Raw genomic sequence first — 17,334 nt, forward strand, 5'->3', positions numbered from 1 at the left:
TCTTGAACCTTGAAAGAGGCTGGGTCTCAAGGTGGAAGGAGGACCATGGACCTTGGTCACATTTGGCTATAATGTCAGAGCACTGCTCCAAAATGAGGAAAGGACCTTGCTAATAGTGTCTGTCTTTCCCATTTGAAGATAATGTTAATCACAGGAATTTCTACCTGTGATAGCTTTGGGAGCAAATCAGGCTGAAAAAAATTGATGGACAATGAACGTGCCTTTGTGTTTGCAGTACAGAGGGTATTTGCAGAGCCTGAAGCTGTTTGATAAGCACAGCACAGCTCATTTTTAACCTGACTTGGAATTTTTGTAATTTATTCCTGGACAACGGTGATGACATGCTTGGGGGTGGTGGTGTAGGAGGGGAGGCTTGTCTCCATCAACCTGCAAAAGAAAAGCTAAACATTTATTCTTTCATAAAAGGGAAAATAGGTTATCTTGAACTGTATTGGTAAATCCTTATTGTTTCTTTAATAAGTAATCCTACGTTTCAGAAGATAGGAAAGTACTCAGCGTGAATACATATCTCTGTTCATTTGGCATTTATTTAATGCCTTGAAGTAATAGGCTGTCGCTGATATAAATGGGTTAAGTTCTGAAAGTTTGTACTTGGGAAAATTTTCCATAAAAATTATAAATAATATTTCCTATATATATATATATATATATATATAATGGCTTTGTTTTTTCTAACTATATCAAGATTAGTTCAAATATATGCTTTTGGAATCATCCTGCAAAACCTAACTATTATTTATGGCACTATTTCCATGGGGGAATACAATTAATGTTAGAAACCTATTTAAATCTATCACTGGCAAAGGGAGAGACTTTTACTGTCTTCTGCGACTCTGGAAAATAGATCAGGGATTTCTCTTTTGACTGGCTTTGGTGGAAGCACTTTTTCCTTGACTCTGGCAGCTAATTTTACAAGCAGAAGGGAAATCGCCCCCTGGTGGTGATCACATATAAGCGTGCAATATGCATAAATAGGTGTTTGTGTATTACAAAATGCTTATGCATTCCTTCCCTCTCCTACCATGAGATTTTTTAATAGATCTTTATATCTCCCACACCTCTAGGGCATTAGCCTGCATCTGGCAGACAATATGCATGTTTGTTGAATAACTATTAAGGACATTGAGTCTTTACTAACAATCAGACAAGACTTATTCTTGCAAGCTCCTAGCACAGAATCATAAGCAAAAGGGTTTTTATTCCAATATGAGTGCACCATCATAGGATTTGCTTCAACATTGTTACCAACAGTATTAATAAATTTTGAATAAACTAGTCCCTAAGTTGAAATTTCTGTGCCCAGCTTTTTCAAGCACCTCCCTCCCTCATCACCCCCCACTTACCCCCTATCTATCACATCTGATGGTCCAGTTAAACTGCTCTTCTTGTCATTCCCCAGAGGTAATTTCCTCTGTCCACCCAATGGCCTTTATCTATGGATTTCTTTGGCCCTACTGCCTAGAAGGGATTCTCTTTTTCTTTCTATATTGTCTTAAATCTCATGGTCCAACACGCCTACTTTCTATCAATATGAAGAATAATCATTCTTTCTTTCTTGTCTGAGATATATTGAGAATCTAGAACATGCAGCGCTGGGGGCTGTGATCTCTCTTGTATTAGAAAACAAAAAAATCAGAAAAACTCTTGTTCAAATTACTCTACCTAGGGTATATAATTAGCATCTTCTTATATATTACCTTGTCTTTAATTTTCCATTCCACACGGTTCAAAACTTTATTATATAATCTCTTGTTCAGATGTTTCTAAATTAGATGATAAACTCATTCTGGGCAGAAATCTTTCTTATACTTCTTCATTTATCCATTCACTTCAGGAGTGGTTCGCCACATTTGCTCACTCACTGAACATCTTTGAAACATGAGTGAGACTGTTGATGATGTCATTGGGTTCACTGTGCCTAGTACAGGGCTACGTCACACTATCTGTGAGATGGAAACTTGCTGCTATGAAACCAAAAACAGTAGCTGCAAAAAGATGTTTCCCAATATCCTAATATAATGACCCTGGTTCTGCCTTAGTTTAACATAATCCCCTTATGTCTAATTGAGTTCTAATTGTGTGCGTCAGCCAAGTGGTATAGTGGGAAAAACATGGCCCCTGAGGAATAAGAGTGGAGATGTTCATGTCTGACAACTTCAGCGTTTCAACTGTGAAACATGAGGCAGTGTCATCTGCTGAGAAAGGAGAGGGTGGCAGGGGAGTTTGGACTTAAGGAAAAGTGACTAATCCTGTGAAGAAAGTGAGAGGCTGCCCCCTAGAGAAGCACCAAAGGACTGCTTTGAGGGTCTCAATGAGGTTTGGGGACCAAAAATATGTGGTGACAACAACCTGTGATTTCCTCCAGCAATATTCAGTAGCTAGGCATAGAGGAAGAAAATGGCAATTTTACATTTGGGCAAGGTCAGGACTCGGAAGGCTGGTACCACTGGAGGAAAATAAGGCCCAGGCAGGAGAACAATTGGAGAGAAGCTTCTAGCCAGGGAAGTGAGGGAAGCAAAGAGGGGAATGGGACCTTGAGGAACTAGAGGGCTCAGTGGGGCATGGTGGGCGAAAGCTGGATGACTAAGAAGCCGTGGTCCAAGATTATTTTTATACTGGAGTTTCTAACTTCAAAATGAAGCAGTTCTTGGTGAGAATAAGGTTGAAGATGGGTTGCTCACATAGAATGGAAGCAAAAGTTTTGTAAGTTAAGGATGTCAAGTTGAAGCTTGACGAGTTGTTCACCAGAATGTTAATGTTGTCTGTAACTATGGCAGGAGTTCTGGAAGTCATGACTCCTGTGAGTTAGGTGCTAAAATCTTCAATAAATGAAGGCTGATGGACGGGAGAGGGGTAGAGCCACATGGCCATGAAACTCAAAGAAGAGCTATCAGAAAAATGCAATAGGGAAATCTGCCTATATGTAAAGTTTAATTGGTTTATTGCTTGTTTCATTCAATGAAGCTGCTTATCTTTCCTATTTAATAACTCAGAAAGCATAAGTGTGGTTGATAAGTACATCAAAAGTATACAAAATCAGAAATGAATACTTAGGAAGGAGTTATAGTTTTATTCTGTGACTTTTTAACAAGAGACAATTTACCAGCCATCATTCATCTCTTATCTCATTTAAAAATAACAAAACACTGTCATTTTACTAGTGAATTATGCCTGATCAAAACATATTTTGTTTTATCTATGCTTTGGGTCGCATTTAAATGTGGTACTGGGAAACCTGTTTATAAGGATTAAGCCCAAGATTAAATTTTTTAATGACTAGATGTGAGGATGTTCTCTTTCTGCATCACTTAGAATATAAAGTCCAAGCAGAATATAAAGTACAAATCTTATTACAACATAATAAAGCTCCTTGAGAATCAGAGTTGATTTCAAAACTGAGAAAATGTCATACAGTTTTTTAAACTTAAAACAAAAGAATGGTATGAGAACTCAAAGTGATAATGTTAAATGCTAGACATAAATCTTTATTTCTTCATCAAATGTATGAGGAAGTATGATCTAATGGTTAGAACCTCATTATAAGTGATCTCTACTCTGTGAGAGAGCCAATGGAGGGGGCTGTCACCTCTATCATTTACGTGCCTTTAAATTCTCAAGAATATTGCTTAATTTACCTAAATAATAATGAGGTTACTATTGAGAATAGTTTGTTCTCAGCTAAGCAATGACCAACTAAGCAGGAAAGATCAAGACATACAGCTACAATTCCAAGTGTGTGAGGCACAAGAAGAAGGGAGTGAACCCCCTTGTATCAAGTCAGGCACTTTGGTCGGGGATGGGCAGGTTTGGGGAGTAATGGGACCAGGCAGAAGAAAGAGTTGCAAGTCAGTAGAGTTGGCATGGTGACCTGGCTCTGGCTGGTGCTCTCAGAATTTCCACAGGCCTATCCTGATGTAAACTTGAGCTTCTTGTTTGGCCCTTGAACTATGCAAGAACACTTAAAAGAAGCTTGGCCAGGCACATCTTCCCAAGTGATATCTTTGTACTTCCATGCCTCAGCCATGTGCCCAACTCCATACTGCCCTCTAGGTAAACTCTCCTCTCCATCTGTCACATACCAATGAAGTCATCATCAGGAGTAAATTCATGGAACATACTAGTTATATCCTATGCATACTAAGTTAAAAATCTCTATTAGGCCACACCCCACCAACATCAAATTGGGAGATGTCACTATGGAGTCCCTTGGTGTCTTCACCGTCTTTGAGAAAGCTGAAGTCACGAGAAGGTGAAGCCACAAAAGTCCTCATCTTTACCCCTTCTGCTGATCCCCCATATGTGCAATGGGAGTGAACTATGAGAAACATGAGAACTCTCTCAAGATTGTCAGCAATGCCATCTGAACCACCAACCACTTGGCCATTCTGCCCAAGATCATCCATGATACTTTCACATAATGGAGAAACTTATAATCACAGTCCATGCCATCAATGCCACCCAGAGACTGTGGGTGTCCCCTCTAGCAAACGAGGGCATGAAGGTCATAGTGCTGCCCGGAGTATCGCGCTTGCAACCTATGGCACTGTGAAGAGTCTGTCACGGATCTGACCAGCCATCTAGGGAAAGCTGCTAAATTTGATGATATCAAGAAGGTGGTAGAGGTACTGGAGGGCCCCTAAAGAGCATCCTGGGCGACACTGAAGACTAGACTGTCTCTCATGACTTTACTAGAGTCACCCACTCCTCTACCTGATGCAGGGCCTGGCATTACCCTCAATGGCCACTTTGTTAAGCTTATTTATTGTTTTTTAATTATTTATTATTTAATTATTTATTATTCCCAGCAGCTGGGAAGTTCTTGCCTCACCTCTAGCCCCCAACACACTGAGGAACTCCCATCCCTGACACAGTTCCCATTCCAAGCCCCAGAAGAACCCTACCTTGTCATGTACCATCAGCACAATCAATATCATACACTGTAACCAGAGGAAGGCAATCTACATGAGTTCCCCATTGAGAATCACATCCAAACTCTTTGGTATGGGCTTTCCCTTCCTCATTGAGCTCTCAGATTACTTTTTTGCACTCACCTCTAACCATTCATACAATCTAACATCCTATACTTCAGCCATACTGGCCTATTTGCTGCATTTTATCAATTCTGTTTTAGTGAATACTGTTTCCTTTTCTTGAATATTCTTTTTCTGATCCTTGTCTACCTGACAAATGATAGATAATCCTGAGGTAACTGGTGTAACAGAGTATCAAAGAAGGACGTCAGAAGGGGCTGTGGAGAAAGGTCTTGATAACTCTTGTTTGCAGTAAATTATTACTCACTGATAAGCAAATCACTGATGAATTGTTGGTTGTGAAATAGCTAGACATACGATGCTACCTGAGAGGCATGACCCAAATGTCACCTCTTCTCCATTGCTTTCCTTAGCCCCGCTTCCCAACTCCCAATAAAATACCAGCCTGCTAGAATTATTTCCTCCTCTACTTTAATGAAAAAATCAAGCCTGTCATTTATGAGTTCCTTCATTTCTAAGGTTCTAATGAAGAAATGAAGTTTCATCATTTCTGAGGTTATTTCTAAAGTTTATTTAGAAGGATCCCATTTCTTCCAGTCTGTTCTCTGAGTCCTTCCTGTAAGATTATACTCACCCTTTCCCTCTATATTGAGGTCCTCCAGTCTATCCACAACCACGCACAGATGCCCTACCCTAAATCACTTGACCTTAGAGCCTTTCTAGCTAACATCATGTTTCTAACCTTTCACACCCAGCGATTCCAGTGAGCAATATACTCATTTTGCCTCCATTTTGCTGTTAAGGCATTTCTCCACAGCCCCTTTTAGCTGCTTTCTTCACCTTCTTCACTATTACAAGCTTATCTCTCAAGCTTATCTAACTCAAAAAAAAAAAAAAATCAAGCTACCAAACGCAGTGGCCTTATTTTCAGTTTCCATTCAATGCAGGTCATCTATCCTAGTTCTTGAAGCGCTCTCCTCATGGCCATTCAGGACAGCACAACTCCCTGGTTTCCCTCCTACCTTTCCAAACACACCCTTTCAGATTCTCACCTGGATTGCTCCTCTCCTCCGCCTTCACCCTAGACACGTACTCGATTCTCTTGTCTTTTATTAGATGTTTCACTTTTACAATTTTAACCATCATTCCTGTGCAATTAGTCCCACGTGTAAGTCTTGACCTCTCTACCATGCTCTGGTTATGATTTCTGTCAGCTTATGGGATGCTTCCACTTACAGATACCACCAAGACTTGGCATGACATCTTGACAACTAATTTTCATCATCTGTTTTCCGAAGTTACCTTTGTGTCTATCTTACATTTCCATTCCCGCAGAACTACATTAAAAACATGAACAAGAGATACTTATCTCTCCTACTTTTAAAGGCTTCCAGAAGTGACAATTCTCTAAACTTCTTTGGCAAACAAACTTTATAAACCAGCCTACAGAGAACTAAAGGGAAAATGATGATGCTTTTATACCTTAAAGTAGATACACTTGTGTAACTTAAAGTTACAGATCAAAAAAGCCTCATTTTACAAAGAAAATGACTTATAGGGAGGCACGTAAAGAGGGTTAGAAGGATTCTTAAAAGACAAGAGAGGCTTAAGAGTACTTACCTTAGAGTAATCATTCATTTAAGATCTAAGGCAAAAAGAGATCTTAGAAAAATAAGATGCCGTATGAATGCAAAGATTGTTCTTATCTCATCATGTTAATTCATTTACTCCATGGGGATCATGCCACTAAAGATTTCAAAAGATTTGGTCATCATCTTCTGTTATAGATTTACTTCAAATCTTTATTCCTTCAGCTGTCTACCTTTTGATCTAGAGGCTTTTTGTACAAAATATTCCCATTAGAAGAAATATTTTTCATTAACTCTTTAAAATATGAACAAAATAACATCTATTCTGGATTGCTAGCTGCTCTTTGAATAATAAATCTTCCTACAGTTAAAAATGGATAATTAAGGTCTGTTTTAGAGACTTGATTTCAGAGAAAGGAAGCTCAGTAATTAAAGTGAAAATGAAAATGGAAATTGATCGAGTGAATAACAATTTTCCATTTCCATTTAAAAGAATCTCTCAGGCACTGAGTTTTATTCAAATTACCCAGAAGGCTACTCAAACTATTTATTTGCTTTCCAAATAGCCTTAGATGTTGAGCAAAAGAAACGTAAGCTATGTTATTTTTGTTCTATGAAATAAGTAGGAATGAAAAGCAATTCGAAAGTTCATGTTGCAGTGGAGGGTGAGAAAGGAAAAAAGGCCAAGGATTTGTTGATCGGGAGTAACTGCCCAGGCCCTTCTGCCCCCTCCACAGTGGCCTCTTCCCGAGAGAATTCCAGCCAGGAACTCTGCAGTTTTAAGGTCGCTGTGCCTTCAAAGTCCATCTGCTTCTCTCCGTCCCCAAGCTGGCAAGGACCTACTATCATCAAGGGTCTGCTGCAGGTCTCCAGGACCAACTGTTCTAACGAAGGGCCACAGATATAACTAACTTCAAGCAAAGATGCCCTTTCATCCACTTTCATGGGGTAGCAGTCAAATGTATTCAACATCATTGTGGCTTTTAGTTCAGGCCCAACAACAGAAGAGAAGCGTTGAACACCACAGGTCTGGGAGAGAACCCAAAAACACCTGAACCATCCTTTCCAAGAAAATCTCAAAATCTCATAGAAACCAAGAGGAGAGGACCACAAGAGGAGAGTAAATCTCATTCTTTTTCCCTAGACTAGTAATTTTTACATTTCCAATTACAATCTACAGCATTCACACCAAACTAAAGTGATTAGTTATCTCACTTGTCACCTTCATGAAATTTTTAATTCTACTTGAGATGACTGGAAAACAGCCTAGTAAAAATCAAACTATCAAAAACCAAAACCACTAATTGCCCATTATCAGTTGAAGGAACTTCATTTTTAATATAACCTTTCTCCCCAAAACTCTGTTTAATAAGAAACTAAAGTATTAAAGACATCTATCCTCATAAGCAAGGCTCTGGACCTCATAAAAAGTGGAGAAATAATCAAAAAAGCCTACTACTAAAGGTTATATATGGGACAGTGGGGGTTTTTGTCATTGCTCTACAATCCAGGTGGGTTCCAAACAGCATTTGGTTGCACGTCTGGGCAAGTGCTCGATCTGTTTGCTGATCTTGGATACTCTACCATGTTAACCACTGTATCCGTATTCACCTTTTTTTTTTTCCTAGGTATCTTTGAGTGATGTGCAGAGGTATGGCTATCTTTCCAAACAATTTTTGTAAAATATAACAAAATAATGTTTTGTTCCCCAAACATTGGATAGTTCATTTTTGTTCCACTATTTTTCACAATACATGCACCAACTCAATTGGGTTAACATATTCAAAACTTCTCAAAATAATAACTTCATTTATTTAATGTCTTACTATTGCACATTACTGAATAAGATAGTGTGACAAGTAGAAGGCACAATTCCTGATGCGGAGAAAGTTTTTATTTGGATAGACAACCAATCTTAAGCAAACGATCAGGAGATAATTACACAATTATGAATTATATATTAGAAATCTTAACATAAGCAAGTACACTAGGACTTAGTACAAACATTCTAAGGTCATGGTCATGTTTTTGTCTGATTTACTTCTAATTTTTCGTGTTTTGTTGCTATTTTAAATGGCAAATTTTGTTTAACCATATTTTAAAAATATTATTTCTAGTGTATAGAATGCAATTTACTTTTTATATTGAATACATGTGTTCATTATATATATTATGTGTATCTAGTGAGCTTGCTGATTTCTCTTATTAATTATAATCATATGCCTTTATTTTCTCTTTTTTAAGGTAGACAACCATTATCTATGAGTAATTACAACTTCAGTCTTTCTTATCTTTACATCTTTTATAACATTTTCTCTTTTCTTATTTATTGACTGGGACCTCCAATTCAATGTTGAAAAGACACTGTGACGGCAGGCATCCACGCCTCCTCTGATTTTAAAGGGGATGTTTCTAATGATTCACCAGGAAGAATATTTGCTGTAGGTTTTTGGTAGATACATCTTGACAGGTTGATGAAGTTCCCTTCTATTCCCACTTTGCTAAGAGATTTAGCTTGAAAATATGTTGAACTTTATGCATTTTTTTAATCTATTGAGAAGGTCATATGTTTTCTTCATCAATCTTAATACAGTGAATTAAAGTGATACATTTTCTTATGGATAGGTATAAATTTCTGCAAAGATGATATAAACTTAATTACTAGGTATCGCTTTTATACACATTGCATGATTCTATTTGATAATATTTTATTTAGAATTTTCACATTTATTTTCATGTGTATGATTAGTCTGTAACTTTTATAATTGCTGGGTTGAGTATCAAGGTTTTACTAGCTCCATAAAGTATTTGAAGAATTTCTCCTCTTTTTCTATACTCTGGAGAAGTTGTCTATTCCTTGAATTATCTATTTCCTGAATGTGGTGAAAAATTTCACTTTAAAACTCTCTGGGCCTAATATTTATTTGGTGGGTAAAATGTTAACTATTTCTTGAATGGTTATGGGCATAGTAAAAAAATTCATTTCTTGAATTAGCTATGACAAATAATTTTTAAAATTCTAATAGATATAATATACATTAAAAAATTATATAATATACTAGAAATTATTTCTCAATTTCATTTAAATTTCACATATTTTGACTATGTGATCAATATTCATCCCTGTTCCATTTAAGAAAAAAAAATGTCTTTTAACTGTTGTGTTCAGGAGTTCATATCTATTTATTAAATCTAGCTTGTTAGTTTTGTTAAGATATTCTTTATCTTTATGACTTTTTTCTGATTTATCTATAAATTATTGTAAGAAGTATGTTAAGATCCCCCACTTTAAGGGCAGATTGGTTCATATCTCTTGGTAATTCTGTCAAGTTTTTGTTTTCTGTATTATAAAGACATGTTATCAGCTGAATGCAAGTGTGGTGAGGGGGGCCAATGGGTGGACAAACAATCTTTTGCTGAAGAGAGTAGGCATGTGATTTATGGATCCACTCAACCATCTCAACAGAAGCCAGGACTAGAGATGGGATTACCCAGGAAAGATCTCTAGTGCACCTTCTTGTCTAATAGTGTGACTCCTCATGACATACACCAAAGGTCCACATGATTTTTAAGACTGTTATACTAGCAGAAATATTGCCAACTAAGAGGGAAAGAGACTGGATGAAATGAAAGAAGGTTGTCAGACTCCCAAAATTCTACAAACAGGAAAAGTAGCTACACAGCTACAAACATGTGCTACTACTTAAGAAAAAAAGAATGACTCCAACGGCAGATCTGCAAATAAAGACACAGAAACCAGAGAAGCAGGGACCCACAGAAACTCTATGGGCCCAGAAGGTGGAACCTTGAGCCACAAAGAATATTCTCAGGCCTTGAAACCTAATGGAAATTGCCCTCTTGGGTTTTGAACTTTCTTGGGACCAGTAACCTCTTTATTCCTTCCAATTTCTCCACTTAAATTGGGGAAATAGCCTATGTCTGTCCCACCATTGTGTTTTAGAAGCAGATAATATGTTTTCTAGTTCACAGGTCAACAGACAGAGAGAAATTTTGACTTATGATGGATCGTATCCTGAGTCTTACCCATACCTGATTTGGATAATTTAGATGATGAGATTTTGGACTTTTTGAGTTGATATTTAGATGAGATTTGGGATTTAGCATTATGCAGGGATGAGTTAAGACTTGAGGGGATGTTGGAATAGGATGAATATATTTTGCACATGGATTAGACATGAACTTTAGGGGACCAGAGAATGGACTTTAGCTGATTGAATAGTGTTCCCCCAAAAGACATGTCCAAGCCCTAATCCCTAGTGCTTGTAACTGTGACCTGATTTGGAAATATGGTCTCTGCCACCATAGTTAAGTTAAGGATCTCAGGAGGAGATCATCCTGGTTTAGAGTAGAAGAGGAAGGAGAGGGGGGTTGGACACAGAGACCCAGAGGAAGACAACGTGAAACTGGAGGCAGAGATTGGAGAGTTGCCTCTACAAGCTGAGGAATGACAAGAATTGCTGGCAGTTGCCAGAAGCTAGGAGAGGGGCATGGAACAGACTCCCTCTCAAAACCTCCAGAAGGAACCACTCCTGCCCGCATTTGATTTTGGAATTCTGGCCCCCAGAACTGTGAGACAATAAATTTCTGTTGTTTTAAGTCACTTTGTTTGTGGTAATTTGTTACAGCAGCCCTACGAAACTAATATACTTAGTATGTTTTTCCATTCTTTTATCATCTGTGTTCCTGTTTTTCCAGATGTGCCTCTGATAAACAGCATAAAACCGATTTATTTATTTATTTATCTATTTGTTTATTTTGATGGCTTCCATGCATTTTATTTGTTTTCTTTCACAATCCTTCTACAAAAGAGAAAAGTTAAAAACCAAGGCCCTGGAAAGAGGGTGAGAACCCTTCCTCTTTTTTGAGAGCCCTCCTCCTCTCTTCATGTCCCCTAGCTGTGTCACTGCTGCATTTCACGGGAGTAGAGGGCTTGCTACTTTCATCCCCCACCAGGCCCCAAAAGGCATGCAGCAACCCCTGTCCCTCAGCCCTCTCCCCGACACGTGGAGCCTGGTTACAGGAGGCTGTGATAAGTTCTGTTGGGATCCAGTAGGAGTTCTGAACCCCAGAAGGCCATGGCCAGGGCACAGTCTGTGAAGAACACTTCGTCCTGCTGCTCAGCACCCCCTAAGAACACTGCTGGGCCCAGCACCTCACCCGCGAAGGCCAGCTGCACGCTTGCAGGCAAGGCAGAACCGGAGCTCAGAGGCTTAGCTGAGAGCTGGTGCAGGTACACACAGTCAGACTTGAAGGGACAGCGGCCACTCCCCTGCAGAAGAACTGGCATTGAATCTAGCTAGTCTGAGCCTTGAAGTTCTTGATGAGATACTCCTCAGGCCCCTTGCTCACCTGGAGTTTGTGAGGGATGATGTACTGGAATGGATGTGGCACTAGGGACAGACCTTCATGACATCCAGCAGGAAGTCCTGTGGGCTCTTCTGCCAGGTGCACAGGCAGCCCAGGCAGTGGGCATGGGTGCAGTTGGACAGGATGCTGAAGATCCTCTTGGCCTCTGGCTTGTCCCTTACCTTGTCCATGCAGATGCCACATATGATCTCCCAACTGTCCTGCACCCCACCAAGGTCCAAGCTCTCAAGGTTGGCCATGAGCTGCTGAGCAGGATCTGACTTAGGCTGAGACTCCTGGAAATAGCTGTGATCAGCATCAGCAGATGATGGAGACAGGGACTTCCAGGAACTGCCACCAACCTCCTCGCCCTTGCTGGCCAGCTCCTCCAGGCCAGGCTCCATGCCCTGGCAGGCCCCAGCCCAGCTCTAACCCATAGCCGCAGACGGCAGGTAGGTAGGTGCCAAGCCCTCATGGGTCAGCCCCAAGTGGGGCCCTGGCAGGGCGACAAGTGACTCCAAATGGTGGGGGCTCCACGCCAGGTGACCAGGGGCTGTGGGTGCTTATAGCTTCATCAATCTCCATGGAAGCAGAAGTCTTTCTGGAAGGATATGCAGACCTGGAACACCTTCCTATTGTGAGCAAAGTAACAGCTGGCCCCCAATGACAGGCCCCCTGCAGGAGTTGGGGCTGTTCTTCTCACCATGGCCGCTACCATCTAGCCCTGCAGAGTCCATCCCAGATTCAGTCTCTAGTGAGAAACCTGATTTATTTTGCAATCTAATTTGACACTCTCCTTTAACTGGCAAGTTTGGTCCATTTATATCTATTGTCACTGCAATATACTTAAAAATATTTCTATTGTTCTATTTTGAGTTTTCTATATGTCCTGCTATTCTTATGCTTTTTCTCTCCCTTCCTATTTGTCTTTTGATTGATTCTATTTTTTTTCCTACTCTTTAGAGCTATAGTCTCTACTCTGGATTTCCATCAGCATCACCCAAAAAATTATTCAAAACACACTTATTGACCAGGCCCCACTCCAGCCCAGTTGAATCCAAATCTCTGGAGATGGATCCCAGTGTCTATATTCCTTTTTTTTTTTTTTTTTTGGTGAAGAAGATTGGCCCTGAGCAAACATCTGTTGCCAATCTTCCTCTCTTTTTGCTTGAGGGAGATTGTCACTGAGCTAACATCTATGCCAATCCTCCTCCATTTTGTATATGGGATGCTGCCACAGCATGGCTTGATGAGCAGTGTAGATCCGCACCTGGGATCTGAACCAGTGAGCCCCAGCTGCTGAAGCAGTGCATACAAACTTAACCACTATACCACCAGGCCAGCCCCTCCACTTTTTTTTTTAAGTAGAGTAGTCCCCCTTTATCCATAAGGGATACATTCCAAGACCTGCCTGAAACCACAGATAGTACTGAACTCTATATATACTACAGTTTTCCCTATGCATACATGCCTATGATAAAGTTAAATTTATAAATTCAGCACAGTAAGAGATTAACAACAATAACTAATAATAAAATAGAACAATATACTATAATAAAAGTTATTTGAATGTAGTCTTTCTCTCAAAATATCTCATTGTACTGTATGTACAGTGTGAATAAGATGTGGACATGCTGGACAAAGGCCTGGTTCCTGTCCCAGGCAGGACAGAGCAGGATGGGAGAGATTTCATCACACTCTTCAGAAAGGCACAAAATTTAAAACTTAGGAATTGTTTATTTCTGGAATGTTTCATTTAATATTTTTGAACCACAGTAGACTGTGGGTAACTGAAATTGCAGAAAAGAAAACCATGGATAAGGGGGGACCACTGTAAAAGATCTTAGAAAGCTTTAACTAAAACCACTCAACTTTTCAGATATTCTTACCCCATTTCTCATTCTATCTTAATTTTTTTACCTGCAAAATTAAATATTTTTGTCATAGACTCAACATTTTAGATTTACCTATATGTTAACCTCTGCTCATCATTCCTACTTGCATCTCAGACACATCTTTGGTTTCTTTTTTCTTCCTCCTACAGTACTAAAGTAAATCCCTCAGAAGCTCCCTTAATGAGGGTCCATTGATAAAGAACTCTCAATATTTGTTTGTTGAAAATGCCTTTTTCTTTTTAAAGATTGGCACCTGAGCTAACATCTGTTGCCAATCTTCTTTTTTTCTTCTTCTTCTTCTCCCCAGAGCCTCCCCCCTGCCCCCCACCGTACATAGTTGTATATTCTAGTTGTAGGTCCTTCTAATTGTGCTATGTTGGATGCACCCTCAGCATGGCCTGATGAGTGGTGCCATGTCCGCACCCAGGATCTGAACCGGCAAAACCCTGGGCCTCTGAAGCGGAGCACATGAACTTAACTACTTAGCCACAGGGCTGGCCCCTGAAAACGTCTTTAGTTTGCCCTTATTCTAGAATGCAATTTTAACAAGGTATATATTACCAGATAGACAATTCTCTTCTTTCAGCATTTTGGAAACATTATTCTCCATCTTAAGGCCTCCATTGTTGATGTTGAGAAGTCAGCTCTCACACTAATAAATAGTGCCACCCAAAAGTGTGGGCTAAGGAGCTTGTTAGAAATGTAGATCTCAGACACCACCCTACATCAATTGAATCAGAACCTTGAAGTGGTAGGGCCACATCTACAAATTTGTTTACTAACTTTCCAGGTGATTCTGGGGCTCATTAGAAGTTGAGAAGTTTCTCAAGAGTAATTCATGTATAGGCAACTTTGTTTTTATCTCTTCCTACTTTTAAGATCTTCAAGACACTATGATATGTCTAGCTGTAGACTGACTTATTTATTGTGCTTGGGAATTTTTATTATTCTTACATCTGAAGATTCATGCCTTTCAATAATTGTGGGAAATCATCACCCATTATCTCATCAAATATTACCCTTCCTACATATTCTTCATCTGTAACTCCAATAACATATGTTTTAAACATTTTCATTTTTCTCTTCCTGTAGCTTTTAATGTAGATCCCTATACATTAATATTCCTAACAGTGTCTTCATAGGATGAAAAATTTTTGAATAGGAGTACCTGTAAATGAGTACATCTGCAGAAATTTAATTCAATTCAACAACTTATCCAACAAAAATTCAATGACCTACACACATTTCCAATCCCAGAATTGGGAAAGAACTTTCCAGTAAAATAGTAGAGCATTTTACTGTAATTGCAATTCCTTAAAGCCTTAGCAAAAGAGCATCACCAAAGACATATTATAAAAATGGAATGACTGAGACCCTTACAATGTATATTTGTTAAGCAAAATCTCATAGACAATGTTCAAGGCAAGTTTATGTTACTTAGATTTTCATATTGTAATGTGTTCTTTTACAGAAAGACCCCTACGTATTGTTTTTTTGTCAATATGCAATCATTTATTTTTTAAATGCTTCTCAGTGAAGAAACAGCCAAGCTGAAAAAAAAAACAAGATATTTCCCTTTGACTTTAAAATTCGTTTTGTTAATAGTTGTATTCATGGACTCCACAGAAAATCTGTTTCCTGATATTTCAGGAACCTTTCATCAAATTTGATGATTCAATTATCTTCACAGAAAGGAATGTCAGCAGTTTTCGAACGCTGGAACAAAAGCTTCATCTGAGCCCCTCAGTGCTCTCCCTCCACTGGAAAACATGAGAAAGACAAAGAGCTTGAGCAGAAATAAAATCAGACACAGAACCTAATGGGGGAGGGGCATATTTTTCCTTAACACACTGATGGATGAATGGGAAATTTAAAACTTGAGTGTTTTAAAAGCTAATGCGTTTAAGACTAATTATCTGTAAAGACAATATGTCTGTGCGCTACGTAAATAAGAACCCGGAATGAGACACATCTGTCATAATGAAATGTGACACAGGGGAGATTAGACTAAAGCTTTCCTTATAGTGAGTTTTTAGATAAACTTTTTTTCTGATTAATAAAATGTCCAATTCTTTGAGATGCTTGCACTGAGACTTGGATGGAAATGGGATCCAATTGTGGCAGAAAGTTTCTACGGATGAGTTATGCAGTTTCAACCTGATCGGTTCATTTATGCTCAGCAGAGGCTGTGCATGCTCCATCTGAGTCAGCCACTGTCATTATCTGCATAGAGGCAGAGGATCCTCTGGGAGCTGAGGACTGGTACCTGACACGTATCAGTAAACTGACATGTATCAGTTTGTTTACATCAAGAAGCTCATTCAGAAGAAATTCCTCTTCTTCTCTCCATTTGGAAACCCTCGAAAACAAGGCAGAAACTGTTGTGATATGAGCCTTCCCTTGCATCACTCTCTTCTCTCTGTAACTTTCACATCTCCCCTTCTGCTGGCTGTTTCCCATCAGCCTAGAAATGTGCCCACGTCCCTGCCGTCTTAAAAAGGGAATGAACAGAAAACAAAGAAAGTCCTCTTTGAACTCTGCTTATCCGTTTGGTGACAAGTTTCTCAGTTTATCACACTCAACTCACTGAAAGAGTAGTGCATTTCCACATCTTCACTTTTATACTTCCCTTTCATTCTCAAACCCATTATAACCGGGCTTCCGCCTGCATCCGGCTAAGAAATTCCTCTGGCTAAGATCACTAACAGCAACAAAGTGGCTATATTTCAGTCCTTATCTTGTTTGACCACTCCAGTGCACCCAACACCATTGATACCTCCCTCTCTTCTTGAGGTTCTTTACTCCCTTGGCCTCTAGGACTCCAGTTCTCCTGCTGCATCTCAGTTCCACTCTCTCCCTGGGCTCCTCTTCATCGATCCTCCCATTAAACAGGGGTGAGCCCCAGTCTTCCGTCTTGATGCCCCCTCTCTTCAACTCTGCCTAGGCAATTTCATTCTTGCTTACAGCCTCTCCTCAAGGCTGAGAATTCCAAAATCTGTATCTGCTATTCGAACTTTCCCCTCAGCTCCTGAGTTCCAAATCTATACATCCCACAGCTCACATGGATGTTCCATGGACACCTCAAACTCAATGTGACCAGAAAGCTTTAGAAAAAAAAAAAGAAAAATTTTCCTTCTGTATTTCTTGTCTTCTCAGTTATTCTAAATAGTAACCAAGAAATCAGCTTTGTCTCCTCTCTCTCTTCGGTGTCTAACCTCAGTATCACTAAGTCCTGTGGATTTTCCCCATCTTCCCTGGTCCCTTCTCTCCATTCTCAGTGTCATTGCTGTAGTTCATATACTCATTATCCCTTGCCTGAATATTGTCTCCTAACCAGTCTACCTGTCATTATGTTTGCTCCCTTCCAGTACGTTCGTTTTACTACTGCCAGAGTGATCTGCTGAAGTTGTAAGTTTCAATCCATTGTTGAAAACCCTCTTTACTGGACATATCTTATGCACCACCTTAGAT

At 39.4% G+C, this 17,334-nt stretch overlaps 1 pseudogene; it reads left to right on the forward strand.

The window, feature by feature from the left end:
- Window positions 1-4,316: 4,316 nt before the first annotated feature.
- LOC123289079 (glyceraldehyde-3-phosphate dehydrogenase pseudogene) lies at window positions 4,317-4,964 on the forward strand (annotated as a pseudogene).
- Window positions 4,965-17,334: the final 12,370 nt, after the last annotated feature.

Source organism: Equus asinus, chromosome 11 (assembly GCF_041296235.1).
Source record: "Equus asinus isolate D_3611 breed Donkey chromosome 11, EquAss-T2T_v2, whole genome shotgun sequence".
Classification (NCBI taxonomy): Eukaryota; Metazoa; Chordata; class Mammalia; order Perissodactyla; family Equidae; genus Equus; species Equus asinus.